This window comes from Empidonax traillii, unplaced genomic scaffold, assembly GCF_003031625.1.
Source record: "Empidonax traillii isolate 1590-97213 ecotype Southwest subspecies unplaced genomic scaffold, ASM303162v1 scaffold566:size1034704, whole genome shotgun sequence".
Taxonomy (NCBI): Eukaryota; Metazoa; Chordata; class Aves; order Passeriformes; family Tyrannidae; genus Empidonax; species Empidonax traillii.
In genome coordinates, this window is record NW_020955759.1 from 159,361 (window position 1) to 165,560 (window position 6,200).

Sequence of the window (6,200 nt, forward strand, 5' to 3'; positions counted from 1 at the left end):
TCTGGTTGACACCAGAAGAGTAATGAGGGAGAGAGGGACAATAAACTGAATGCAGGCTACACACAACACATCAGAGACATGAAGCAGAAGGACCAGAGAGAGCTGTGTGAATGCCTGCTCTCTGAAGGACTTTAAATACTGCCATGATCCCCATTGGATTTTTGGTTCACGACCTGAAGCTACCAAAAGTTTTTCAATTTACATAATGCAAGATTTGCAGAGCATTCAGCAAGGCATCCCAGGGCCCACCCTACAGTTTCTGTATAGATATGACATAAGTGCAGCTCTTCAATGTAGTCTTATGCTGGTAAGTTTGTCCAATCAAGGTAGGTTATCACAATATTAATGTTTTAACCAATGTGATATGTTTCTGGGAAGGTAGAAAGCTGATTTGAGTAGATGATTGAAGAAATAAGCCTACTTAGGATACAGTTTTTGCAATAGGAATTGAAGAAATAAACATAATGTGATACCAGAACCAAGACAAAAGGAGTACATAACAATGCCAAAATTATAAAAAGAGAGGAGAAAGACAGGCCTTGACTTCAGTTGAGTTGGTAAATGGAAAAGAGTGCCATGGATCTTGTTTACTGTTCCATCAATCCATTAGATATTTCTGTAGTGCTGTTTGTTTCTTTAATTTGACATTGCCACTTGTATGTCTTGTGAAGTACCATTTGAATACCAGGGCAACTGAGATTTTGGCACACACTGTTGACAGCTGTTTTGGAACTACAAATATGATGTGTGCTACATCTGGTGAATCTGGAGTGGAAAAATACAGTGGAAAAGCACAATTTCTCACTTGGAGCTGCTGTGGAGGGTTTACAATGTCTAAGTCCCTTATTCAGTAAAAGGACTGTTTAATGACCTACCCATAGAGGTAGTCTTTTATAATCAGTACAAAGATTGATTTGAGTATTTCTGCAAAGCTGCTCCATTCTTTCTAGCTAGGAGAACTGACATAGAACATGAAAGAGAGATGCTTTAGTGTGTGACTAAATAAGATCAGTGAATCAATAAATGATCTAAAAATATTTTGTCATTAATTTTCATGACACAGCTATGACTATGCCAAGCAAGGCATCATGTGTACTCAAGCCTAATAAAGTCTCATACCTATGACTCAGTGGCAGAAGTAGCATAATAATCAAGGGATTTTCTGGTGTCAGCCTAACATTGTAGACACTACCAAGTAAAAGAGAGTGAAACCAAAAATAATGTACTTTAAAAAGTTAGCAGCATAACAGCCAGGTGAGCAGTGTTATCTCTGGCAGCTCCAGAACTGACTGTTCTTCAAAGTGAATTTTGGTGTGTGTATATGTGGGTGATCAAGATGCCTGCACTGATCTGCTCTTCTCCTAGTCCTGTTATTTTATGAAGAGAAAAGTTATCCCTAGACAGCAGGACTAAACTAGCAACAGAAGAGACTGGCATGCTCTCTACAAAAGGATATATGTCCTTTTTCCTTTCCTTAAACAGAGGTGGAGGTATCAGACTGTGGAATAGGAGTGTCAGACATAGTGATGGTACTCTGGGTCCCTGAACTGGTGGGTGACCATTCAAATATGGGAACTTCAGTATAGGTGGGTACTTGGCACTCAGAAGACAGTGCCCTCAGTACTTATAGAAATCTAATAGGGAGCTGGAGAAATCACAAGGTTGTCTGTTAATTCAGACACAAATTTTCCTTTTAAATTATGTTTTAGGTGGCAAGTTTTTCTCAAGACTTAATGTACAGGATCATGAGAGCAACTGATAAAGCTAAAAATAAGGATTTTTTTTTTCAATTAAAAATGGACACAGTGATATTTTAAATGTCAAAGAAATTATAATTCAGGCTTTCATAGGGAGCCCCTGGTGGTCAAGTGGTTAAGGATGCGGCGCTGTCACTGCCAAGGCCCAGGTTCGATTCCCCGTCAGGGCCCCTCTCCGGGCAGATGGAGCTCGTTAGCCCTGTAAGGCAATCCATCTACGTCCTGAGGACCTCGCTGCCACCGTCCAAGCTTGCTTGGCCCCGGTAGATGAACCTCAGGATTAAAGGGTGGGCTCAGTTCCGCGCACACTGTGTCTCACCTAAAAAATCCAATGCGAAGGCTGGAAGGTGTAAAGACCTTCCCCGGTTCTTCGTTCGCAAAGACTGGCCATTACATTACATTACATACTATGCTGAAGCTAACAGTTTTCCATTACTCCCTGAATAATATGTAATAATGACTTAGTGAAGAAAATAAAAAAAAATTAAATATTCATATTGAACCACAGAAGTTGTGGAAACCACATAACATCTGAGTGCCGAGTAAAACCCTAGACCACCCAACCATTGTTTGACCATTGATTCTGCAAGTAAAACTTCACTAGCTCCTCAAGTTTGAAATACTACACAGTCTCTCAAACCTATTCTGGATGGGGAAAAACAGAAAATTAACATTTCTTAGAGGTAAATTTTAATTTAAACTTTCTCTGATATTAAGGTGAATAAGAAGGAAGGTTTCTTAAATATAAGAGAACAATCAGGAATATACAGTTCTCTCATTTAACAAAAAATAACTTTTTTATGATCAAGTTTTCTTAAAAGAAAGTTTGTTATGAAGTGTATATTCAACTTTACATTGACATACAGTAAAATTAAACACAAGTACATCTTAAAAATTAGAAGAAAACAAGACAGGGAACATACACCTTTTGATTGCCATTTCAGGGTAGTATAGGCAATGTTCAGGAGTTCTCCAATGTGAGATTTAATTTGGTTTTGTTTAACTTATTCTGTACTATCACAAAATGTGCCATAGAGTCTTTGGCTCTGATTTTGCAACAGCATCTGCCTGAGTAGGTCCTTATGAAGTCCCCTTCCTGAATGAGTGCTTAGATATTGTAAATCTATCCCAGTCATCCCTAAAGAGAAACTGGACTTTTTGCCTGTCTGCGCTCAAACCTCAGCACCTCCAGATGTAGCACGCATCTCAGCCTTCACTTCAAAACAGCTGTCCAGAACGTGTGCCAGACTTTCAACTGTCATGCCATACAGGCAGGATCCCACACGACATACAAATGGCAAAGTAGAATTAAGTAATGGTACATGATACCAGAAGAAAAATGCAATAGAGTTACAAAATGGTAGTGGTCATGCTCACTGACTTTACAAAAGTCAAAATTTGTCTGCTGAAGTCAGTTTCATACCAGAGTTCTAAAAATCATGAGTTTAAGATGTGGCTGCATTTGTTGAGAGAATACCTGCCTAACGTATTTTTAAGAAAGGTGTCTTAAAATTTATCTGGACAAAATACCCCTTCCATTTAATTTAGCTGTTATTTACTGTTCCTGTAAAGCTCTTCTGTTCATGACTGATGAAGCATAGCGTGTAACTTGCAGCCTCCGCACTATGGCCTAGAAAAACCCTCTGAAACTGCCTTTATGTAAAATTTATAATGATTTCATTAATTACTAACACTCTTCCTCAATATAAGTAGAATTTTAGTTAGTAGCATATTTGACGAGGCAGATTAAGCTGACAACTTTCATTAGTCAGACATACAACCATTGTAAAAATCTTCCAAACCAAAAGGTTAGGCTTGAGAAATGAGACACTGGTGTTGGCCGGTTCAGAGATATTTTTTCAACTTTATACAACAGTTCATCTGTGCCATTATAAATGGCAGAGAAAGTAATACACTGAAATAGATACTGATGGCCTGATACTGAAAGAGACCAAAAAATAAGGAAAATTTAGATGGTCCTGATTAAGCAGTTTTATTTGTGGAATGCTGTGACCAGAAACAAACCAGTTGAACTGAAACTCGGGTAAATACTTTTGCACTAGATTTTGAAATAAACATCATCATCAAAATGGGTGTGCAAAAAATATATTGTGAGAATTATTTCATCAAATATCTATATGACAAAGCATTTCATTTTGTGTAAAGGTACTGTATGTTATTAGTTATAAAGTATCAAATGAGGAAAAGCCCTCTTAGAGGTTCTCTAGACATTCTAGACATTGCTTTTATGCAAGATCAAGTCAGGTGAGGTAATCTAATATAATAGTCCCTTGTGACAAAAACATTTAGAAATCTATGAAGAAGTTTTAATAAAATATAAACCCAAAGATGATCTGGTATTTCTAAGTCTTCTGAGCTCTAACATTTCCCCACACCTCACCTCCCCACCTCCCAATTTTGTGTTTATTTCAAAGTAATCAAAGTTTTTATTTCAGATTTTCTTGCATATTTAAGGACATTGGTGACACTGGTTGTCCACTTTCCTGTTGTTATTCTATAATTCAGTAGCCTACTATCCACAATTTCCACCGTGGCAGTGGTCTAAGTAGTTAAGCTTCTCATACACTATTTGCAAATTTAAATAGAATGTTTAAAATTAAGTATTGGACCATCCAAATCCATCAACTTGTTATTTTAAATGAATACTATATAGATTTTTCCCTAACCCCTCATTTTACAACTTGCATGTTATCTTAAAAACTCATCCCTTGTCCTTATAGCAGCCTTCCAGTACCTGAAGGGAGCCTACAGCAGAAATGAAGAGGGGCTTTTTTCAAGGACATGTAGTGACAGGACAAGGGGGAATGGCTTTAGGCTGAAAGAGAGTAGGCTTACATTAGGTAGTAAGAAGAAATTCTTTACTGTGAGGTTGGTGAGGCACTGGAACGGGTTGCCCAGAGAAGTTGTGGATGTTCCACCCATGGAATCACTCAAGACCAGACTGGATGGGGCTTTGAGTGGTCAAAGTTGTCTCTGCCCTTGGCAAGGAGGTTGGAACGAGGTGATCTTTGAGATCCCTTCCAACCCAAACCATTCTGTGATTCTATGAAATTAGAATCCCATTAACTCCTGATGGACATAATGCCTTGACAGGGTAGCTCTAATCAGCGAGATACTTTGATTATTAAAGTATTTTAGGTATGTCTTGCTAACACTAAATTTAGACACTACCACTCATTCTATAATTTGCTCCCTATTAATGTAGCCTATCCTTTTTTTCCTGCCAAACAGCACTCACCTACTTTCCAAATGAGAACCTTAAATGTCCTAATTAACTACTATTTCTTGATCATCACTTCAGAAATATTTCACTCTTTCAATATTTCAGTTTTATTGAGCATCACTCATGTTGATCAAGGAATTATGAGCAGGTCTTCATAACACAACAGTAATTTTTTACTATAGACCACTTAAAACTAAAAATGTAGTTCAGTTGCAGAGTAGATTTGCTTTTTTTCTGGTTTTGAAAGATTGTAGTGACTATGTAAAGCTAATACAAAGTTGGGGATTTGTTTGTGTTTTTTAATTAATTCACAGAATATTCTGCAATAATAAGAAAATGTGTATGTTCAGAGGCTATTAATGAACATCAGTTTAAGAATCTACATAAAGGGATGGACTAAACTAGTTTTCCTTTGCTTTGTATCCCCTTAACACCAATGGAAAGCGCTCAAAGACAATTGTACTTGATTTTTGCATACCAGTTTCACAGACACAAAGAATTATTTTAAAGTGAGCTGCCAAACCTGGGTTTGGTGCCAGACTGAGCACTCTTAGTTTATCACCAGCTGACCCACTGCTATAATTCTAATACTCACTTTCTTGCTATACTCTCATATTTCCTTACAAATAAGATTCCACCGTCACGGCAACATATCCCCCTTTTCCAGGGGTTAAAACATGACTGGAAAAGTCTGTAGCCTACAAAACTACTGCTAATATTCACCTGAGTTTCTACCTGTGCTTATAATCTCCATAAGGCATTGGAATCATTAAATGTTATGGGTATCTGTATCTAAACTTACAATATTCACTGTAGCCTGACACTATCCCAATTGGTTTCCAGCAGAATTCATGCCAGTGGGCACAGTCTGGATCTGATTTGGAGGATGCGATGGAAATAGGGATCATTAAAAACACCCCATTATCATATGGTCTGGTAGTTGGCTACAGTGCTGTTCTACAAACATGATTTAGTACAGATGTTTCATTTAAACTCTAGGTTTATAAAGGTACACATTTTTTTGGTTTACTCTGATTATAACCACAGTCTACTCCTCCCCGGTAATCAACTGCTAGAATTTGTCAAATGTTGTCATTTAATATGTGGGTCACTTCCAGTGCTGTGTTTGTTGCATGGAACGCTCCCCTTCCATAGAAACAGATGTTTTAACTTAACAGCAGAAAGAGCTAAACAAGTGC

General features: G+C 37.6%; 1 long non-coding RNA gene across 1 annotated transcript; it reads left to right on the forward strand.

The window, feature by feature from the left end:
* Nucleotides 1-562: 562 nt before the first annotated feature.
* Nucleotides 563-1,842, forward strand: LOC114064670. The gene is made up of 3 exons (XR_003572793.1): nucleotides 563-759; nucleotides 1,483-1,586; nucleotides 1,710-1,842. It is a non-coding gene; the product is annotated as an uncharacterized LOC114064670 (long non-coding RNA).
* The last annotated feature ends 4,358 nt before the right edge of the window (nucleotides 1,843-6,200 follow it).